The sequence below is a fragment of the Aquarana catesbeiana genome, linkage group LG01, assembly GCF_042186555.1.
Source record: "Aquarana catesbeiana isolate 2022-GZ linkage group LG01, ASM4218655v1, whole genome shotgun sequence".
Taxonomy (NCBI): Eukaryota; Metazoa; Chordata; class Amphibia; order Anura; family Ranidae; genus Aquarana; species Aquarana catesbeiana.
In genome coordinates, this window is record NC_133324.1 from 835783620 (window position 1) to 835807772 (window position 24153).

Genomic DNA, 24153 nt, shown 5'->3' on the forward strand with positions numbered 1-24153 from the left:
TTTATCTGGTGCATACTGGTGTTTCTTTTCCCATGTTGTACATATTTTATCTGGTATATAGCACTGTTTCTTTTCTTAGATTGTCTTATTAGGGGCACTGTACTTGTTAGTATTTCCAGCACTAAATAGGGAAATCCATGGAGGGCTGTTGCTGGTATCATGCAGAGCCTGGTATGGGAAAAATAAAGCAAATGACTGTTGTATAGAAACTTGACAGATAACGTCTCATGGAGTTTGTCCAACTGAAGAAAATGTTTGTGTAGCAGCTTAGAGCCACAGGTTTTGCTTACTAACTCTATTACTAAACAAAATTGTCAAAATGTGAAAAAAAACTTTCAAATATGATTGCAAATGCTAAGCTAGAAGAGATGTAATTTAGTAATCAGTAAAAACATATACAAAGGAAATATATTGGAATTAAGTATTGCACATTTTAGTAACTTTGCTCTAGTAAGTATGGTGAAAATAAACCTAGTACATAATGCTTTTTTGAATTAACTTGTAAAAACATAAGGTACTATATAAAGTATACAGTATATGCAAATAATTGTTTTAATCATTGTCTCCTATATTGTGCATAACATAAAAAAGATCGTATTTTCTAGTGTTGCTCCTTAAAGTTAAAGCAGAACTACACAGTATCTGAGCATCACAAATCAAAAGAGCCATTTAATTTATTTTTAATATTCAAAGCAAACTCCCCCATCCATCTATGTCTTAATGCTTTATTTTGTTAAAAAATCACTTTGAAACCCCCCCTTAGCATTTCTGGCTGCAACCATTTTGAGTAAGGGCAAATGATTCATGTAGCATTTACTTCCTGGAATGCATCTGCCCTTAGCTTAGCCAAGCAAGCAGGAGGGCATGGTTAGCTGAGAAAACCCCTCCTACCCTCCTAAAGAAGACTTCATTTGCCAAGGCATGGAAACTAGGAAGTAACTAAAGTGATGTAAAAAAAAAAAAAAAATATATATATATATATATATATATATATATATATATATATATATATATATATATATATATATATATATATATATATATATATATATATATATATATATATATATATATATATATAATATAAACAAGTAAATATGATATATTTTCCTATCTATTTACTAATGCTAGCAGCAAAAAGGATTAAAAATAGTGAATGTTGATTGAGAGAGTGAAGTTCCACTTTAACTAGATGAGCTTGATTTGCATGTTTGGTTTTCCTTGCTGTCTGGAAATCTGACAGGGAACTTTTCATGCACCCTGGCACACCTATACCTTTAAGCTGGCCATAGGTGGATCGAAATTCGACCGGTTCAGCATATATAGTTTTTATATGTTACATAATTCAGTTACTCTTTAAACCTACCTCCTGACACAAACCTGAAGTGGGATTGAGGAAAAAATTTAGGCAATGACTTCTAACTCCTGTCTTAGACAGGCCATTCAATAGGCAAATTTATTTTCTTCAACCATGAGTAGAAATGTGGTTGTGCCATAGAATACCCAGTTTTGAATATAATACTATGATAGACTGTGTCATAAAAGGCCTATGTGAAATCTAACACATAGGCCTTTTTTTAAAACATGAGTAGATGGGGAGCCCACAAGGTCACCTAGACATGTTTGAAACCCCAAAACACCAACCTATAGAGTGTTTTAAATACCATTATATTAGATCCTATATACAGTAAACGACATGGTCCCATATCTTGAGTTTATCTCAAAATAATATTATACATTTTATCAAACATTTTTAGAACAATAAAAGCACATTCACAGTTAATGCCTACTGGACACCGTACAGCAACTCACCCGCTGACAACAATATTTTTGCTAACATCTGTCCATGTATATGCAAAGACAACAGAAATTAGGCTGATGCAATGGATGTGCACACTGCCGTATTTAAATGATGGTACAAAGTGTGTCCAGTGTTTAACATGAGACCATATTATTTATATAGGATGTCATTTTTGATGGGGTTGACCTACACACTAAAGGTTGGTTGTATGTGAAATCTAGTTGTTTTTAGGCCGACCAAACACAGTACAAATTTCTTTCCTGCAACCACGAAATGCAGGAAATAAATTTGCACAAATCCCCCATCCACACGGATAGTGCTGATGCAGAAATCCCTCCTGCTGAGCTATTGTCTGCTTCTGGCGGGGGGCGGGGGAAGCAATCCCCGCCAGAAGTAGACAGTGATTATTGCTAGCGGCTAAAGCAGCAATAATCGTAAGTGAATCCGGCAGGCTGGTTGTGCCCAAGTTGATCGATTGATCAGCTTGGTACATTCAGCCTGCCCATTAACAGCTCAAATGAACTGGCTGGCCTAACTCACAAGGAACAAAAACAATGTTATGAAAAATAAAGCTTTTATTGGGTAAACACTTGTTTAGTAAATGTAAAGTGGTTGAAAAACCTTATATATACCCAGTGAAGTGCCTGGCCTCAGGTGTTACACAGAGATGAAACAAATCCTCTTGCATACATTATACTTGTTTATCTCCAGTCTTCTTTTCACTACAGCCATTCAAAGTCCAGCATTTATAAAGTTTGTGTGTGCTGTCAGAAAAAAGGAGGTGGAGAGCTAAAGTTACACTCTGCAAAGCTCCGAAGAGAGCTGATAGGTGTAAAGGGACACACCCCCTTCACACAGCACACAGGAACAGAGCTGAGGCTGTCAATTAGATGGAGCTCCCTCTCCTGTCACCTTTTTTTCTCTTGGTGTCAGAAAAGCTTTTCAGAAGTGACTTATGCTGATAGCAGAGGAAGGAAGTAGCAGACAGAAATTACTTAGTGCTCTTATTTGAGATAAGTAAACACTATAGAGTGATATGCTATGTTCGTATTTCATGTCTGAGGTTTAAAACCACTTTAAAGTTAGTAAATTATTTTTTCTTTTCTGTTATTCTTTTCAGGGAATCCTCAGTTATTGTGAGGTTGTCTGAGTTTTAGGCAGTTAATTGGGGCTGTCACTACATACTTCATTGCAAGCTAAAATTAAATTTGCTTCTTTTTTAAGGGACTATGCCCATGAAAATTGCAAATGTTACAGAATACAAAATATAACCTCCCTTTACCTTGGTGTTCATACAATGTAAAAAAGAGCATTGAGATGATCATTTGAAAGTATGTAGAGGAAACATCTAAAAAGGTAACTGAAATTGCTGCTAATAAGCATTTATGAAAATGTTGCAAAATTTTCTCAGGTTAATAACTTTTTTGCAACAACTAATGTATGCAAGGCTGCTAATTTGGCATTACTATGAATATAAATCTGTGAGAAAGTGTCCATCTGGATTCAGAAACATGGAAGAAATTATTGCAATAAGTTTTAGCCCCATGGGACAAAGATTACTGAGGAAAAATTCATAAATGAACTTGACCCTAATTTCAGATACTGAATCTATTTTGCATTTTAGCAAATTCTATGTAGATCCCTTTGACTTTGTACAAACAAACTCTGGTATTTCCAAGAGCCTTAGGTTTGAAATAAGGCACTAAACAAATGTCTAGTCAAGTGTACTACTAGGAAGTAAATATTGAGCATACTACTTCCAAGATAGCTACATTCATGAAGGATATGGATATAACAGGAGCTTTGATTACACTGCCATAGCCTGCTCTCATCAGGGTTTCCCAACCTGTCAACATTGCAGCTTCATACACCTCCATTGTTTCTTGAATATGATCTAGCACACATGTGTCAAACACAAGGCCCATGGGCTGAATCCGGCCCTCCAGACCATTTCATGTGGCCCTCACACCTCTCCTGCAGCTGCGGCACTCCACTGGTCTCCTCCCCCACCATGTCTCAGCAGTCAGCAGCAGAGAGGAGAACAGAACTCCTCCTACAGATCTGCACCTCTCTGTGTAGCCTCACCACCCCCTTGTCTGCCTCCCCTGATCTCAGCAGTCAGCCTGGTCTCCAGCCCTCCACTGGTCTTCCTCCAGACCCTGCACTTTCTACTACCCAGCACCACCCCCAGCTTCTTCCTGGCAGCAGCACAAGGTAAGGGGTGCACTATAATGTAAGGGAGGGTGTAGGACTTTTGATTTCTGATGGAGGTAAGGGCCCTGGACATCTGCTTATAAATATTATGAGAATACCACAATTCTATGCCAGATGAAAAGGAAGGTCGCACATCACTGGTATCATCCACAAGAAACCTTATTGGAGACTGCTCAGACAGAACATCATGGCAGAACCGTGTTCTGTCTGAGCAGTCCCCAATAAAGTTGTATGATACCAGCGGTGTTTGACTCTTCTTTTCAGACGTGCATCATTTGCTAGAGGAGCGCGAGTTGGCTCTGTGCTGGCCTGCACCTGACCTTCACACCTTAAAGTGGATGTAAACCCGATTTGTGAAATTTGAGCTGGGCACATATATCTGCAGTGTTTTCTTATCTCTCTTCAAAGCACAATCTGTTATCAGCCTGATAACTTTTGCAAGTTCTCAGTAGCCTGAAGTGTTTGTTGGGGGAGGTTGCTATAAATTAGCACACAGCTAAACTATTCACAGGCAACCTCTGCATGTGTGGGGAGGGGATGTGTACCTTTCCTCCAATCAGCTGCTTCACAGTGTCTAGCAATAATCCGCTCCTACGGGAAGAGAGAATTCTAACAGGACGTACACTTTCTAAACGGTATATAAAGACAGAAGATATACATGTAAAACTTGTATGTTTTACAAGTGTAGGGAGATTTGTTTCATCTCTGTGTATCATCTGAGGCTGTGCACTTCTCTGGGTATATGTGAGGGTTTACATCCACTTTAAGTCTTAACCTCCCTGGCGGTATGATTCTTTCGGATTTTAGGTGCTGAAAGCGGTACAATTATTTTGCATGGAAATTTGGCATTTTATATTGTAGGTCTGTAAATCTTAACAATAACACACTTAAATCTGTCCAAACCAGAGTCTAGTAGATATCCCGGGTATGATAAAGTTTGAAACACAAAAACATAAATTATAATATAATAAATAAAAATAAATAATTAAAAAAAAATAGTAATAAAATAAATTTCCCCACAATTCACTATCGCTCAATTCTGCAAGTGTTCTAATTTACTATCGCTGTTTTCTAGCTGGTCTAAAGCCACTTTTGACGTAAAGGGACACTTTTTGGTTGCTATGGACAATCTCCAGTTTCCAGGCAGAAAGAACAGTGTATATCATGTAAAACTGCATGCAGGGCATGGGCCAGAGCACTGGGGACAAAAGGGATGTGAAATCATTTCATACAGTACTGTAATCTGTAAGATTACAGTACTGTATGTGTTATGATTTTGACATTTTTTTGAATTTGCCGCCAGGCTCCCCCCCCGTGCGTCGCGCCGCTTACAGGGAACGGAGCCTGGCACGGAGAGGCTTCGGAGGAGGACGGAGCCCTCGGACACTGCGGGGGACATCGCAGGATCCCGGGGACAAGGTAAGTAAAGCCGCCCCAGGATCCTGCAATGCGATCCCGAGTGTGGCTCGGGGTTACCGCTAATGGTACTGAATTTTAACCCCCAGCCACACTCGGGAATACCGCCAGGGAGGCTACAGTATAACTAAAGGCAATTTTTTTTTTTTTTTTTTTTTTTTTTTAGTTTTAGTTTTGGATAGAGTGGAGAGGGATTAGAACATTTGTCAGTGTTGATTCCTGCCTGATCCCCATTAGGGAGATTCTCCTTCTCTATTTGTCCTGTTTACCATTATTATTGAAAGAAAAAAGTAACAGAAAATCACAAATTTTCGGTTGTCCCCACAAAAGTAATAGAGGGGAAATCTTCCAGTGGGGACACTAGCTCTGGTAATAATAATTCCATTATGCAGGTATTTCCTCTCACTTCCTGCTTGACTATGGGACAAGAAGTGAAAGAAAATCCCCACAATGGGACACAGATGGTGGAAAAAAAAATCTGACAGGAGTTAAAACCCTCCCATGCTCTGTCCAAAATGAAAAAATAAAAAAATAAATAAAATTTTTTTGTCTATAGTTCTACTTTAAGTTATTACTAAAACCAGTAATAATCGAATGCATAGGCATTTATTTAATATGATAACCATTTATATATTCTTACAGATACAACTGGCCCTTTGAGGGCAACCATAATGTTGATCCGGCCCACGATAAAATTGAGTTTGATCCCCATGATCTAGCAGGACTTCTAGCTTTGCCCAATATCTGAACTATAGATCCTCCTGGAATTACATGTAATAAAGCAGTTCCAACAAACAGACCTGTTGCTGCTCTAGCTTGCCTGTTGTAGGTGCCAGAAGGTGCCATGCTGAAGAGACAGCTGGAGAAAAGTGCTGCATAATAGAGTTCCCAGGAAGACCCTCCTCCACAAAACAAAGTCTTTGGTAAGCCCCATAAAATTGGACAACCAATCCAGGACAACCTGCAAAAAAGACCACCAAAGAAAGCGAAACTCTAGTTCCTTCTAGAAAGATGCATGTAATAGGGCAGGGTTTTTTTTTTTTTTTTTACTTTTTACTTCTCCTCGAAATGCATAAATGCATAGACAGGCACAGTTTCATGGTAAATGCTGCTGTAAAGAATAAAAGGGAAAGCCAGTTCAGTTTTTTACTTGTGTACTTTTTGTTGTAGGGTCCATCACAGCATCTTCTGGTATATACAATAATCAGACCAACACTGGTGTACAAGCACTTTTAGATATGGCAAAGGCAGCCATGTTTTGTTGGTTATAAGCTTCTATATTAGAAAATATCTGGTAATGCACAACTTCTTTGTAGATATTGGCCATTCTACCAATCCTAAACTATATGTTGCCTCATACAATAACACGAAAAGCTAAATATAATTTGACTTAACGAGGCAAGAATCAGCTGGGCGTGTTCAGTATATATTCAGATAACCATGTCAAAAGTTCAGTAGCCAAAAAGTTATAAAAATTGTTTTGATTCCAAAAATATTTATTTAATTGGTTGACTTAAGTTGCTGGACTTTGCTTTCTGTATTGGATTCCAAAATATGCTAATATATATATGTATTGTAAACCAATTAAAGCTAATTTAAACTAAAGCCAAACGTTTATGTGCACTGAAAAATACACCAGGCTATAAATAATTGTTGAACAAGTAAAAAATTGTTAAAATTACATTCTGTTATTTAAAATGATTGATGTGAAAAGATTGCGAGGTGTGGCTGTTTGAGGCATTGTGGGGTTTCCATTCTATATTTGCTTGTAAACTTTGTACTTTTACATATACATAACTGCCTGTAGGTCATACAAACTGAAAAAAATATTTTTATTGAACACAATACAAAGCTAAAAATCAGGGCAGAGTTGGTTTTCAAAGATGCCTTTTTTTTTTTATTGGAGCCCATATAATTGATTAACAATAATTATGTGGGCTGTAAGAAATAAATCATTGTTTCAGTGCCTAGTGACTACATTTGTATTATTGATTATTAATTACTGTATCTTTAATTATCTTTGTAGTTCAAACATCATTGCCAGGGATTATTTCTTGACAAGTAAATAAATGATAGCACATTCATTAAAGTGCATTTTCCCATTTGCAGTCAAATTTGAAAAAACAACATTACATGTTTGGTAAATGTTCCCATTCACACAACATACCTATTTTTAAAAATGTCGATTACCTTTTAGGCCTAATGCACAATGGGCTTAAAAAATACCACTTTTACAGACATTCTGTGTTTTTTGTTTTTTTTTTTTTTTTATCCTGTAAAAGCACCTCTATGCAAGCCTATGGTGTTGATTTACTAAAGGCAAATAGACTGAGCTTAGTAAATGGACAGAAGCTCTGTTGACTTCCATCATCCAATCATTTGCAAGCAAAAATGCTGTTTTTCTTTAATTGTCTTGCATGTGATTGGGTATTCTTTGCAAAGTGAAGTTTTACCGCATTTACTAAGCTCTGGAACAACTGCACTTTGCAAAGTGCACATTCTAGTTGCCTTTAGTAAATCAACCCCTATGTGTCCATGCAAATATATGCATTTACGTATTTGAAGAGGAACGTTTACAGGCTTAATAAAAGTAACACCGAAGGTGCACCCAGGAGAGGAGCGAAAGAAAACGAAAAAATGGTGAACACGCCTAAATGTGCGTAAACATTTCTAAACACTAGACGCATCTGGCATTTGAGCTTTAATTCAAATGCTTGATGCGCCTAAATGCTTACTGTGGTTTTAAGGGATACATTTTTTTTTCCCCAAAAATAAAAACATGTTATACTTGCCTGCTCTGTGCAATGGCAGTGCACAGAACGGCCCTGAACCTCCTCTTCTTCAGTTCTCTGCTCCTCCTCTTCTGTGTCTGTCCCATAGCAAGCCACTTGCTATGGGGGCAGACATGCAGGCTGGCTTCTGAGCCACACTGCGTGCGTTCATAGACACACACAGCGTGGTTTGGCCCCGCCCCCATCCTCTGCTCTCAGGAATTGATTGACAGCAGCAGGAGCCTATGGCAAAAAAAATGTTATGACTTTAGGACCACTTTAAACATGCCTAGATGCGTGTGCACTACATGGCTTTCACTGCATTTTTAAACAGCTCTTCTCCTGCCAGGAGTTCTGTTATTCAGAGCTAAAAAGATGGCCTGTGTGCATGAGACCTTAGAAGATATGCCTGGTGCTAATGAGAAACAAATTAAGCATAAGGCATACTTACTGGGTGGAAGGGGAACCAAGCTAGAGGGGTTAACTATTTAAAAGTAGATAGTCAGTCACTGACTCTTACCTGATTGGTCAGACAGATGGGGTGATGGGGTGGAGTTGGAGAGTATGGCTTCTGGGGCAGAGTAGTTTTGGCTCACTCTCAGATAAGAAATCTTTGGAAGAACGTCCCTCCCTCCCGCCCTAATGCCGCGTACACACAAGCGGACTTTACGGCAGACTTGGTCCAGTGGACTGGACTCTGTCGGACAATTCGATCGTGTGTGGGCTCCAGTGGACTTTTTTCCCCAAAAGTCAGACGGACCTAGAAATAAAACATGTTTCAAAAAGTGGACTCGAGTCCAGTCGAAAAATCTGTATACTAGTCCAATGGGCTAAAACCAACGCTAGGGCAGCTATTGGCTACTGGCTATCAACTTCCTTATTTTAGTCCGGTCGTACGTCATCTTGTACGAATCCGTCGGACTTTGGTGTGATCGTGTGTGTCCAAGTCCGTTCGTTTGAAAGTCCGGCGGACCTACGCTGCAAAGTCCGTCGGAAAGACTGTCGGACCTAGTCCGTTCATGTGTACGCGGCATTAGGGTTTGAGGAGCTCCAATTTATTGTATTCTTTTGAATGCTATGGGAGTTTGGGGTCCTGGACTGGGGTCTAAAAACTGGTCTGATTGGAAAAAACGGTGGGGACCCATCTGAGGTATAACGTCCTTCACTTAGTACGGTTCAAACAGGTTAGTGTCTGAGGTAGCCTGGGTTAGTCCCCAAGGCAGTGCTTAGAGGCTGGGGGTGTAACTCTGCTAAATGGTGCCACAGACAAAGTTTGTAGTAATATGGTACCGTCAAGGACATGCAACCAAGTTTAACTAGATTATTATGTTGTTTAAAGCCTATTGTTTAATAAAAGGCCATGTCGACTGTTGCTAAAGGGGGAGGTTACAGGAGGGTGGAGTTTGAGGAGTGTGGTTGGAAGTTAGCTTAACAAAGGTGAGCTCTGAACTACAAGTATTTCTGAACAATGTCGGATTACACACAGGCCAAATATCGCCCAGTATCTGTCAGTTCAACAAAAACCAGCCGACATTTGGCCCGTGTGTACAGCAGCCTGTCCAAAAGAAAAAACATCTGCCAATCGGCATCTGATCAGCACTCACAGCCAATAGCTGTAAGTGCTGGCCAGTGCGTTCTGGCGGGGTGGGGGGCAGTCCCCCTGTCAGAGCACAATAGCTCAGCGGGGATGTTGCTGTACTAATATTGTATTGTTAGTACAGCGACCTCCTACCGAGCTTCTCCGGGTTTTTTTTGTTCATTCAGCCTGCTGGGCAGAACAAAAAACAACTCATTGTGTACCAGGCATTGGGCTGGATTTACACCTATGCATTTTTAGTGCTTTTTGCATTTTGCAGATTTGCACTACAGTCCATATACCATGGTTTCCTATGGAACACGTTCTGTAGTGCAAATCTGCAAAATGCACTAAAAATGCATAGGTGTGAATCCAGCCTTATGCCCCGTACACACGGTCGGATTTTCCGATGGAAAATGTCCGATCGGAGCGTGTTGTCGGAAATTCCGACCGTGTGTGGGCTCCATCGGACATTTTCCATCGGATTTTCCGACACACAAAGTTGGAGAGCAGGAGATAAAATTTTCCGACAACAAAATCCGTTGTCGGAAATTCCGATCGTGTGTACACAAATCTGACGGACAGAGTGCCACGCATGCTCAGAATAAATAAAGAGATGAAAGCTATTGGCCACTGCCCCGTCTTATAGTCCCGCCGTACGTGTTTTACGTCACCGCGTTCAGAACGATCGGATTTTCTGACAACTTTATGTGACCGTGTGTATGCAAGACAAGTTTGAGCCAACATCCGTCGGAAAAAATCCTAGGATTTTGTTGTCGGAATGTCCGAACAAAGTCCGACCGTGTGTACGCCCTATTAGTCTGTCCCAATACAAAAGGCTTAAGACAGAGTCTGCCCTCATACCATACAATACATAAGGAGAGACTCTCTTTTGCAACAAAGTTTTGGTCTGATGAATAAAGAATGCACTATTTATCAAACAAAAACTGTTTCACGGTGCTAAACCTTTCATCCAATTTGGAAATTGTTACATTTTGTAAATTTTAAATAAAAACAAGTGCACAAACTATAAAGCACAAGAGTGCACTTAGGGCCCATTCAGAATGAATGGGCTGCCTTAAAGCGGTATTAAATCCAGAACCAAAAATGTAATATATTGCAACTTACCAATCATTAGATACGCTGGCTGCATCCGTTTTCTTTTTTTTCCCCCTGTTTTCACCTGGTGATCTGCCAGTAACAAATCTCCTTTATTAGTGAGACACAACTCTGTAGGAATGAGCAGAGGAGTCACAAAAGAAAGCAGCATTGTCAGTCAGGGAGGGAGGAGGGGAGTGTTAAATGGACTGGCAGATTTAAATAGACTAACAAACTGAAGCCAAACACCAGTTCACACTTTATAAGCGGCTACCGCAAATGTTTTTTTCCCTATGGCATAAAGGTTTTGCATGAACAAATAAAAGCTAATCATTTGTATGTACCCCTGTCAGTGGTAAATGGTTTGTCTCATCCCTGTAATCTGATACAGCTGGAAGAGAGCTTGTTCTTTTGAAAAACAACAGATCACCAGATGAAATTAGAAGAAAGAAAGAAATCCTAAAAAAGAAAACGAATGCAGCCATCTAAGATTTGGTATGCTGCAATATAATAAATGTTTGCTTTCTGGTTTAATACTGCTTTAACCACCTAAGGACCGCCCCTCGTACGTTTACTGCGGCAGGGCGGCCCTTAAGTGCAAAATCACATATCTGTACATGATTCTCGTGCATGGCTCTGGGGCGCAAGCCACCAGAGCCATGCTCCGATTGTGATAGGACACAGCGGGAGCCAATCGGGAAAAAAAAGGACATCAATTTTATTTTGGTACAGCGTCGCACGACTGCGCAATTGTCAGTTAAAGCAATGCAGTGCGGTATCGCAAAAAATGGCCTGGTCAGGAAGGGGGTAAAACCTTCAGAAGCTGAAAATTCACATTTTGTAACATGTTACATGTTGCACCCATATTCAGGGTGTAACATGTTACAAATGGACCCAGCCCCCGCACCTCCCTGATCCTCGATCTGACAGCTAGCGGGGTTCTTATACCCCCAATAGCTGTCACAATTAAAAAAAACATGGCCGAGCGGGGCTCCGCGTCACTCATTTACAGTGTCCTTTGAATGGAAAACTACAAGGTCCGGCAGCCTTTGCAGCTGTCGGCTTGTAGTTTTCAATGAACTACCACGTCGCTGTGGAGCACTGTGGTAGTTCATTCACGCTTACAGATACACTGCATGGCACCAGTGGTCAGCAATGCTTTACAGGCTCCAAAAAAAAAAAAAAAAAAATGCACAATTTTTTACCTGCAAAAAAAAAATGTGTATATTATTTTTTTTTTCCAAGAAAGTGAAGTTCTCCTTTAAGTCAGTATGCCTCAAATCACACACAAAGCGTACGTCAATGTATCTGAATTACAATGCAAATTTTTAACTGGTGTTACCAGTTCAGTAGGTCAGATTCTTGTGTATTTCCGCCTTCATCAAAAATGTTAAAATTCAGACTATTCAGAACTTTTTTTTTCCTGAAACAGTAAAAAATACTGCTATGCGGTGAAAAAATGACAGAGCATGAGTATAGCGTTTGTTTAGGTCTGACCTCTTCTTTCCTTTTCTGCTCTATAGGTTGGTCTTCTTTGTTGCGACATGCTTTCAAGTCTGTGTCAAGGTCACCTTGTCAGAACAATGCTGTTGGCAGTTCAGTTTATTATTTGTAGCTTTGCAATATTTTTCCCCTGTCCAGCTTTTCCTTAAAGTGATGTCACTTTAGAAAACTGTTTGTCTTTAGGTGGGAGGGGACAAATGATTATGTGTATAATGAGGTGATTTATGAAAAGTAAGGTCTTTTGCACACTGGAGTAAAAAGCTCCATGGTCTTTACTGATCTGAACACAAGTGCATTGTTGTCTATGGAACAATGCACAAATCTGTGTAAAGATCAGTAATACAGCGATGAGTACGGAGCCATTAAAAAAATGAGAACATTTTACATTTGAGTGTATTAATTTATACACGTATGTGTTTGTAGGGTAGAGGTTGTGTGGTGGTAGTCATGTCCTCCATGTTTCCTTCCTCCTTGGGCACCAAGCAAGGGTCACATGAGAGGCCTACCCCGGGCTGGGTTCTTCTGGGCTATGCTAGGCACTTTGGATAGGGACTTACACATGGGGTACCGTTGCTGGAACGGATGACTGTTCTCTAGTTCAGTGTTTCTCAACTCCAGTCCTCAAGGCGCCCCAACAGGTCATGGTTTCAGGATTTCCCTCAGATGAAACAGCTGTGGTAATTACTAAGGCAGTGAAACTGATCAAATCACCTGTGCGAAATAATGGTAATCCTGAAAACATGACCTGTTGGGGCGCCTTGAGGACTGGAGTTGAGAAACCCTGCTCTAGTTAACGCTCTCAATGCAAACATACACCACCACAGTCATTGATGCATTTAGGAGTGACACACAGAGCCAACGCCCTCTCCACCTGTCCAGCGTATCACCGCTACCTCATTCCGAGTAACGAAATGGGGTCCCACCATGCACCTAGCACAGACTCCATGCACGCACTCACTTAACGCCTCCTTTTCCATAGCCGTGCACAGGCTGGGGACATCTGCAGTGCAGATCTGCTCCAGTTACTATGGGAGACGGACCCGTTCACGGAGAGAGTGCCAACAACAACTCCTCCTGCAAGAGGCTATCCCATCTGTCACATGTACACACTTAAGACAGGCCACTAGAGAGACCTTTGTTACCCTGTATTAACTCTTGTACAACAGTCATCCTATGCCAATGTGCTTAGCTGACCTGAACTGCAGACTATGGGTTCCAGTTACTCGCTTTACATCCCTTGAATGACTTCCGACCAGGCAAAGTCAAAGTTTCAAAAGCTTTACCTAAATAAAGTGGCATGACAGTCAAACAAAGGCAACAGTCTTTCCCTAAATGAATCCCTAATTTGTGGCTGCCCCAGCATACCTGCACAGGAAAGAGTCCATGATAGTAGTATCCAGGATTGGCATCTTCAAGATGGACTGCAGGTCTCAGCAATCCCCCTAGGCTGTAGAAGGATCTTGAATCTAAATATTCATCAGCTAGCACTCCGGTCTCAGTATATTTCAGCAAGCTAGCAGGATAGTCTCCGGCAACAGTAGCAGCAACCATGGGCACTTTTGCACACCCTGGTCCAGACCCCTGTCCCTTTTTATAATGCACAGAACCAGTGGGTTGGACCTAAAAAAGCCTGGAACAAATTATTATTCAACCAAAAAATAAAATAAAAGCCTCATGCATGTGTCCTGCTTCTTAATATAGGGGGTCAACAATGCGAAGAGTTAGTGAAAGCAGGGGTCCGTCATCCGGAGATAATTCCCCAAAACATCTGGATTATTCTCCTGGAGCTCCTGCAGCAAAGGCATATGACATAATTGGTCACGATTAATAAAGCAACCAATTTTTGGTCCAAGAACTCCTCCTCCTGTTCCTGGACTGGACTTGAGTCAAAGCAATAACTCCAAGGCCAATAATGAATAACACGCTATCTTCTCCAATTCCGCAATATGTAATATGTCTGGTTGACGAATGGTCGTTCAGAAATGAACTGAAAAGCACAAAATGAAAAGTGCAAACTGAAAAGCACGAAATGAAAAGCGCGAATCAACACTCACCAAACTTCTACTAACACGAAATTAGCAGAAGGAGCCAAAGGGTGGCCCTAAAGAGCTGAAAAACCACGTAGTACGTCACTATGTTCGTGTTTGCTGGCCAACAATTCCTTGCCGTTTGTATACAAGACAAAATCCAGACACACGCCTTCGGACAAGTCTGGGGAAAATTAGATCGTGAAAATCCGATCGTGTGTACGAGGCTTTACCCTACACGTTTATACATATGTATCAGTATGTATATACTGCAACACTGGGAACTAGAAGAAAATGAAGAAGAATTTTATGTGTGTATACACATATGCACAATTACACGCCTATGTGTGTGTATGCACAAGGTCTTTACAAAACATTTTGCTCAGTTTCTTTCTGTCAAGATCCTGAGTATAAACATCAGTAAAACTATTACTTACTTGTGCAAGTGGCATAAGGTTACTTACATTCACTTGGCTGTAAAATTGTTACTGATTATTAGGAACAAAAGTTCCTGTGTAAATAGAGCCATTTTTCAATGTGTAAAAATGTTCTTTTTTTTTTTCAATAGTATAGGTGTATACACACAGGTGTGTCCATTTTTCTTACCCTAACATAACACGACAGTGGCTGTCTATGCAACAAAGTGATCCCTGAACATATATACACAAAAAAATCTGCTGTGAGACGTAGGCCTCTGCAAATGGATAATATGCTTTGAAATATTAGAATTAATCTCCAACAATATAAAGGCCCCTTTCACACTTGTACGACTTGTCCTACGACTTGGGACTGCAAAGTCGTATGACAAGTCGTTCCCCATGATTTCCAATGACAACCATTCATATTAGTACGACTTCAAGTTGTGCCAACTTCAAAGTAGTCCCTGCACTATTTTGGTCCGACTTTGATCCTACTTCAGCCCATTGAATATCACTGAAGTCAGATCAAAGTCGGATCGCTGTCTTAACTGATCCGACTTTGGCATGCGACTTGTGCTCTGATGATCTTGAAGGGGAACGCCAAATTACAAAAAAAAAAACGGCATGGGTTTCCCCTCCAAGAGCATACCAGGCCCTTCAGTTTGGTATGGATTTTAAGGGGAACCCCCACGCTGAAAAAACTGCGTGGAGGTCCCCCCAAAATCCATATCAGACCCTTATCCGAGCACACAGCCTGGGAGATCAGGAAAAGGGGTGGGGACGAGCGATCGCCCCCCCCCCCTCTTGAACCATACCAGACCGCATGCCCTCAACATGGGAGTGTGGGTGCTTTGGGGCAGGGGGGGCCTTGCGCCCCCCCACCCCAAAGCACCTTGTCCCTATGTTGATGAGGACAAGGGCCTCCTACCGACAACCCTGGCCATTGGTTGTCGGGGTCTGCGGGCGGGGAGCTTATAGGAATCTGGAAGCCCCCGTTCCATACTAGACCGAAGGGCCTGGTATGCTCTTGGAGGGGGAACCCATGCGTTTTTTTTTTTTTTTTTTTAATTGTGCGTTGAGTTCCCCTTAAAGGTCCATACCAGACAGTGCCTGGTATTGTCGGGGATCAAAGTCGGATCCCTGTTCATTGAAGTCAGACTGAGTGTTGCCAACAGTCTGTATTTTTACTGGCAGCCAGTAAAAAATGGGCACTTTTCTCCTGCCAGTAAATGCCAGTGACAGGAAAAGCTTGCCAGTAAAAAATATTGCTGTGATGCTCGGCTCGGAACTGTGCATGCACAGTTCCAGTCTGGAGCCAGCCGAGACCATCCGAGTGCCTGCTACAGTGTGTTTTGGGGGCACTTCTGGTAGGGGTGGTTCCTGAGCATGTCGTGTGAGGTCATGGTGGAAGGGAGCCGAGAAGGGCAGCTGAAATCTCGTGTGCGGGTCTGCAGGACAGGAGAAAGGCAAGCCAGGCACAGGACTGGAGTGGAGAGAGACTGTCACTGTGACTCAGGAGAGAAAACTGAAATTTGCACTTACAACTGTAATTTTGTAACTTTTGGAAATGCCAGTAACAACGTGGCTGTGCCAGTAAATTTTGGGTGTCGTGTCAGTAAAGTCCAATCTGGTAGGTTGGCAAAACTGGTCGTACTTCAAGTCGCAGGGCAAAGTCGGATCCACAGTTGTACAACTGTCGTGTCATACCAGTGTGAAAGGGGGCCAAAGGGTAAACAAATCACAGCACAAGTAAGCAGCATTTTTTTTTTTGGCTCCTTTGGGTTACATTGACACTTGGGTGCATTGGCAGTTATTATAAATGGCATTCCAGTGCAACTAGGGAGTTCACGGCAATGCACATGCATTGTCTGTACTTTGCAGCACATGTAAAAAAAAAAAAAGGTTGCAAGTTTGTGTTGTGTGGGACTACAGAACACCACATGTTATGGGGCTAGGAGCAAAATTCTTCTGAAGTCCAGCAAGAGAGAACTAAAGCTTGGTTCACATCTATGCATATTAGGAACTTGTGCAAGATCGTGTGTTTTCCTGCCACACACAGAAACGTGCTGTTCTTTAGCAGACATGCGGTGGTGCCATTAATTCCTAATGGCACCCCTATGCATTGGCAACCACGCATGAAAATGGTTCGGTGCTGCACAATTCAACAAAATGATCCAGGACTTCTTTCCCTGCATTGTACAAGCAATGTGCCTGCACAGGCATAGATGTTAACGAAGACTGGGCTGACAACACTGCTTGGGATTTTTGTGCTTCAGAGGTAGTGCTCTCGGCTCACAACAGGAAGTTAGGATTCCTGGCAGGATCAATTTTACGTTAAGGAAAGGAAATTTGTGCCGTATAGATTCCTAATTCACTAATTTTATCATATCCTAACCCTCCTCTCCTTCTTTTCTTTATTTCTTCTCCTTTCTACCGCTCCTCCTTTTTTTTCCTTTTCATTTCCTATTTTTTTTAATCAACTACAGTGTTTCCCAACTCCAGTCCTCAAGGTGCCCCAACAGGTCATGTTTTCAGGGTTTCCCTCAGATGAAACGGCTGTAATTACAAAGCAGTGAAACTGATCAAATCACCTGTGCAAATTTATGTAAAGCCTGAAAACATGACCTGTTGGGGCGCCTTGAGGACTGGAGTTGAGAAACACTGATCAACCATTCCTAATATATTATGTATATATGTATACATATTATACACATTTATTTTTGGTTGATTACTATGTAATATTTTTTTTTTCTTTTTGTTGTTGTTATTATATATAACATTTTTGTATAGCTTTTTTTATGTGTTCTTTTCTAATCTTCTTAATAAAAAAATTGTGACGCAAAGTAACAGCTAAAATAACCCTATGTCTGCTCTAAGCTCAGGTGAACAGAATGAGGAGTTGGTATATCTAGAGATATATGTAGTGCATGCCTCTACAATTAAGCCAAATCAAGGTGAAATACGTCAGTGGGGCGTAGCTTTGGGTGGGGACTGTGTTTTTGAATAAGGTCCCTTTACCGTGGGCAGACCGATTGGGTCCACCTGTCAGTTTTTTAGGTGGGCTCCATCAGACCTTCCATTGCCCTCTATGGAGCGGCGGATGTCAATGGACATATGTCAGCTGACACCCACCAACATCCGATTCTATCTGCTAAAAACAGACAGATGGGGATCCATTCCCCATCCGTTTGGTGGATTGAATCAGATGACCGTCGCCCATAGAGGAAAGCGGTACATATCTGCTCTGCATCACCAGAGCGGACACGGACCTGTCATCCGCCCACTCAGCGGGGATCAACAAACAGATTCCCTGGTGAGCAAGCGGATCCACTGGCAGAGTCCACCTGTCCGAAAGGGACCTAAAACTCATAGTTTGAAATTTTACACTTTCTACCTTTACTTGGTCCTGTGTCCCCTTACCTAAAGTCAGCATGTTAAAGTAGTAGTAAACTCTGTACTACCACTTGTACCTACAGGTAAGCCTATAATAAGGCTTATCTGTAGGTACTGTGAAAATCTACTAAACTTGCACAGCCTACAGTGCAGACCTTCAGAGCCCGTGCCGGAAACGGTGGCTCATGCATGCATGCGTGGGAGCGATGTCATCGCATCCCCGGCCACTCATGGAGGCCGCAAACCCAGAAGGAAGACCGGGGAAAGATGTCAGCTGTCTCAGCAGTGACATCATGGTGCTGAAGGGCTTTGTTTTAAAGGAAGTTTCTCATAATGTGCTAGTATGCGATGCCTTTCAGAATTATTATTTTTTTTTTTTTTTTTTTTTTTTTTTATTTTTTTAGCGCCAGCGGTTTACTACCACTTTAAATCATGGGACCTGTAGCAGCCCTGTACTGGGGGTGCCAATGTTAGTAGAATTTTCATTCACCTTTTACATAAGACTCTGCTGATGTCAGTGATCCACTGCGGTCCCGCCACAATTTCAATTTACGTGACCTGAAACCAAAGCACAGAGGGACTTTTATATACAGCACAGAGGTAGTTTTTTTTTTTTTTTTTTTATTATTATGCTCTAACAATGCCTGCCTACTAAAATGGATTTACCTTAGAGTTTAGGCCAGCCCTGATAATATTATCCATGAGGAGAGCATGAGATTGGGAGCCCAAAGCAAAGATCCCAACTGTCCCTGATTTTGAGGGACTGTCCCTGATTTTGAAAAAAGTCCCTCTTTCCTCCTCATTTGTCCCTCATTGTGGTCTGATCTATAAAGTTGTATTTAAAATGCACTTTTTATCTTTCAAAAAGTGTTTCCCAGTGCTAAACCTTTCATCCAATTTCTAATTAGCTGCATTTGTAAATTTCAAAAGCCAGTAAAATAAGGAATAATAGTGGTAAAAAAAGCACTTGTGGCTTTAACTAATAATTTTAATTTTTTATAATTCTCCTGTATGGGTGGCGTGGCAGGTAGTGTGTCCTATGCCTACATACTTTTGCTAGTAGCTGTCCCTCATTCTCATCTCAAAAACTTGGAGGTATGCCAAAGCACCTTAGAAAGTCTGCAGTGCTCCACCAGTCACCCAGCTGGAGGGACCCTGCTAGCAGCAAGAATCAGGCAGGTATTACACCTTATCCCTGCACCTTTAAGCAGGCCATACATTGTTCTGATTTTTGTAAGGGAATTCTTCCTAAGAGTTTTCTTTCAAATTTCGCACCATTAGTGGGCTGCAGCAACAGCCGATTTATGTGCAAGAGTTGAATTTGAGTGATCAGGCATGTTGGAAATTTTTGGAAAAACAAATGAATTTCGTTCATGTGGTAAAATTGAAGGCTTGGTTGGTCGAATTTTCAAATCAAAAGTGGCATCATCAGATTACAAAACACAAAATTTCTGATTTTCGAAAGAAAATGAGTTTGGAATTCGACCATGTATGGCCTGCATTAGACTAAATGAGCATTTCCTAAACTCACAGACTTGTATACTTCTTCCAGGCCAGTGAAGCCACAGACAGCCAGGTAGCTAGAATTTTCAAAAGAAAATCAGCAATTTTCTCATGTTTCTTTAACATGTAACAACTGGATTTCATAAGTAAGGCCTAGTTCACACTGCCGCGACTTTAAAGACGCACGACTTTGAAGCCGACATCCCAGCACGGCTTCAGCACGATTTGCATAAGACTTCTTTAACAGAAGTCAATGCAAGTCGTGCCACAGTCGCATCAAAAGTAATGCAGGAACCTTATTCTAAGTCGGTTGCTCCTGTTAGAGCGGTTCCATTGCACGTAGCCTCCCTGGCGGTTTTCCCGAGTGTGGCTCGGGGTTAAAATTCAGCACCATTAGCGGTAACCCCGAGCCATACTCGGGATTACATTGCAGGATCCTGGTGCCTCCTTACTTACCTTGTCCCCGGGATCCTGCGATGTCCCCCGCAGTGTCCGCGGGCTCTGTCCTCCTCCGAAGCCTCTCTGTGCCAGGCTCCGTTCCCTGCGAGCGTCGCGACGCACGGGGGCGGAGCCTGGCGGCAAATTAAAAAAAAAAGTAAAAATCATAACACATACAGATTACAGTACTGTATGAAATGATTTCACATCCCTTTTGTCCCCAGTGCTTTGTCCCATGCCCTGCATGCAGTTTTACATGATATACACTGTTCTTTCTGCCTGGAAACTGGAGATTGTCCATAGCAACCAAAAAGTGTCCCTTTACGTCAAAAGTGGCTTTAGACCAGCTAGAAAACAGCGATAGTAAATTAGAACACTTGCAGAATTGAGCGATAGTGAATCGTGGGGAAATTTATTTTATAACTATTTATTTTTATTTTTTTTAATTATTTATTTTTATTTATTATATTATAATTTATGTTTTTGTGTTTCAAACTTTATCATACCCGGGATATCTACTAGACTCTGGTTTGGACAGATTTAAGTGCGTTATTGTTAAGATTTACAGACCTACAATATAAAACGCCAGATTTCCATGCAAAATAATTGTACCGCTTTCAGCACCTAAAATCCGAAATAATCATACCGCCAGGGAGGTTGATGGGGAGCAACTTGTCATGCGACATGTGCTCTCAAAGTTGGAGCGCATGTCACACCATTGTGAACTGGGTCTAAAAGGTGTTTTCTGATTGATTGCTATGGGTTACATCACATGGCACATCATAACACTTCTTTGCTTTATCATGCTAGAAAAACCTCTGCCACGTGCCATGCTGAGACTTTTTATACTTAGCACACTGAGTGGGCTGATTATACATCATTCTTTGAAGTTATTTTTGTGGGAAAAGCCTTTAAGTGAAACATTTTTTTTCAGTGTGTAATTGTCCTTTAAATAAGCGAGGTTCTGGTAATGGCCTTTTCAGAGTGAAATTTTTTCTCTGGGAAAGCCCACTTCACAAATAACAGGTAGCATGAATATCTTTTTGTTTTGGTATTTCTTTAATAGCTGGGTTTTGAGTACACCTAGACCTTGCCAAGATCAGGGCCATCTTCTCAGTATCATACTCTGCACAATGTGAGCTTTGTGTTCTTAAGACAGGAGGGTTCAGTGACACACCGAAGTCAATGGAGCACTGAGATCTCCTTATTAACCCTTTGCTTCCCATCCTGAACCTTACATAGTTTCCGAGCAGTGGGCCATTCTCTTTTAGTTCCTCATCTGCTTCAACCCAAGTGACCCCGTTTAGTGTTGCTGTGAGGAATGCACAGGCGAAGCTCAGCTTGAGTCAAGAGTTCCCAAAACATGAAATAGTTTTGCAGTCCTGAGCCTTGTCATTTTAAAAACAATGTGGGCAGAACGAATCAAGAAAAAATTCAAGTGAGCAATTAGCAGCTGGAGATTTATCACTGCTGAGCTCAAACCTTGTGATCGGTCTTTTAATATAATGCTTTTGCATTGTGCTGGGATTCATTGTCCCCGAATGCATTCTTCTGCTGCATCTTTCTGTGCTGGGAAAGTGAATAGAAATGGTGAAAATGCATTATTTTCATGAGTACCTGTTCCAACCAAGGTAATGTACTGTACTGTGATGCATTTGGAAACAGTCGTGCACCGGTGCTTTCTCTAATGTAATACACCAAATTTGCCATTCTAATCAAACACATATTTGAATAACTAAAACATAAATGTTCAACAATAAATTAAAATAAATTCCCCAAATCAAATCAAATAAAGTCCACAGATTGTGAACATTCCCAGATAATGAAAATGGCCATGCAAATGTCCAAAATCCAGGCAATGTGAATATCAGTCCAAGTGAATCTCCACCACTTTGAGAGTACTGCAAAAGGCTTTCCGGAAATATATGACTCTCAAATTATAGAGAAGTCATATAACGCAAGAGGTAATTACTGTGATGTGCAGGGCTCAGGCTTCCATCTAGGGACAGCCAGCAAGGAACATCACTAATCTATTTCTCCTCTGCCCACAATCTGGTATGCAGGAAAAAAAAAGAAAAAAACAAATGCTGCACATGTTATAAAATCCAATTTGACAATTTATTAAAACCATTTAATTGCACTTACATACACTCACAGCGCTGTATACCAAAGTCAGAAATGGCCAAATCTTCTTTCAGGGACACTTCCAGATGTGTGATGATGTCACAATGTGTAGCTCCACCCTAAGCTTTTTGCCAGAGTTGACGTCTTCCGGGGCCAGGGCTTTTTTTCAGTGGGAACGCGGGGAACACAGTTCCGGCACCTCCAGCACTGAATGTATGTAATAGCATGGGGTGTGGGGTGTGCTGGAAGGTCTAATGATGTTGGCTGCTTGGGGGATCTATTGTCACTGGTGGGGATCTGATTTTGTGTGAGGGTCTATTTGTTGCTGATGAGGAATCTATTGTTGCTGGGGGGTCTTATGTTGCTGGAAGGGATCTACTGTTGAGGGAGAGGTCTATTGATGCTGGCTGCTGGGAGATGTGTTGTTGCTGCTGGGGAGGGGAAGGGTCTAATGTTGCTTGGGTGGATATTTTGTTGTGGGTGGTTCGCTGTTGCTGCAGGGAATCTATTGTTGTTGGGGTGGAGTTCATTGTTGCTGGGGGAGTCTATTGTTGTGTGGGGATCTATTGCTGGGATTCTATTGTTGCTGACTGCAGGGGATCTATTTTACTGCTTTTCTTTTTATCATCAACATGTTTCATAGAAATGATTTAGCACTACAAAATGATACTTGGTTCTGTATTCTCTAAAAGGGGCAGTACTGGTAGGTAGGTAGTGGGTGGAATCAAGGGACGTGGTCAGAAGTGGGTAGGGGGCAGAGACAAGGGGTGACTCAGACGGAGGGAGTTCCTGCACCTATTCTCCGAGAAAAAAAGCCCTGTCCGGGGGCACAGAATGTAACAGACCTGATCAGACACACCCCCTCACCTTCTGTTGTTACTGAGCTCTGCCAGCATAGCATACTATAGCTTAACGTGTTACTAAACCCACAACCGTAAAATCAGTCTGTATATGCAGTAAAACATGCTTGTTATACTCACTGTGGAACCTAAGGGGTTAATCCTTCACATTGTGTAAAAAGACTGTTTGATCCTTTCTTCTCTGATCCTCCCCATCTTCCACAGTCCATTTCAGGGGGTCTATCTTACTGTATTTCTTGTTATCATTAACATATTCCATACAAATTTATTAACACCACAAAATGATAGGTGGGTAGGGGGTGGAACTTAGGGACAGTGCTTGGAGGTGAATAATGGGTGGAGACAAGGGGTGTCTTGAAAGAGGGGAGTACATAAACCTATTCTCTCTCTAAAAAAAAATGTCCTGGTATACAGCATATATTATGCATGCAGGTCTCATTAGGTCAAGTAGGGTTATTGATGTGTGATAAATGTGTGCACCGTGGATTGTGTATTGATGCCCTTGTTCAGAGCATTCACCCTCAGTGCCACATGTGATGCATATGGATGTTTCTATCCTCTGTGGAAGATAAAACTGACACTTGTAATGCCTAGAACACTGGATTACATGAGAATACCATGTGTAGGAAAACAACATTCCAGAACAGAATCCATCATTACAAGAATTTGGTCTTGAGGTCACATCGTGTAATAAGATAACACCCATCCTTGGGAGCTTTCACTGCCCATTATACAGGAGGTGTCAAATATAGGTGTCCCCTCCCCATCATTGTCCCCTTTGTCTGGCTGAAATGTATATTTTAATGCCTCGTGAGAAAATACACGAATAAAAGAAGAACAATTTGGCCTGCTTTCAGAAATTGAACTTTAAAATTTCAGCTTCGCTAACTGCCAATGTGAGCTGTAGGAATGTCCGTAAATTGATAGAGTGCAAACTGAATCGTATTGCATAATGTTTCTTTTAGATTTCATTTCATTTAAATCTTGTAAAGGTAGTTATGAGAAGACTT

At 41.3% G+C, this 24153-nt stretch overlaps 1 protein-coding gene across 4 annotated transcripts in view; it reads left to right on the forward strand.

Moving 5' to 3' along the window:
• The window catches only part of RBM47 (RNA binding motif protein 47), a 184522-nt gene that overhangs the window by 20711 nt on the left and 139658 nt on the right, over positions 1-24153 (forward strand). The gene's annotated exons all lie outside the window — the stretch shown is intronic.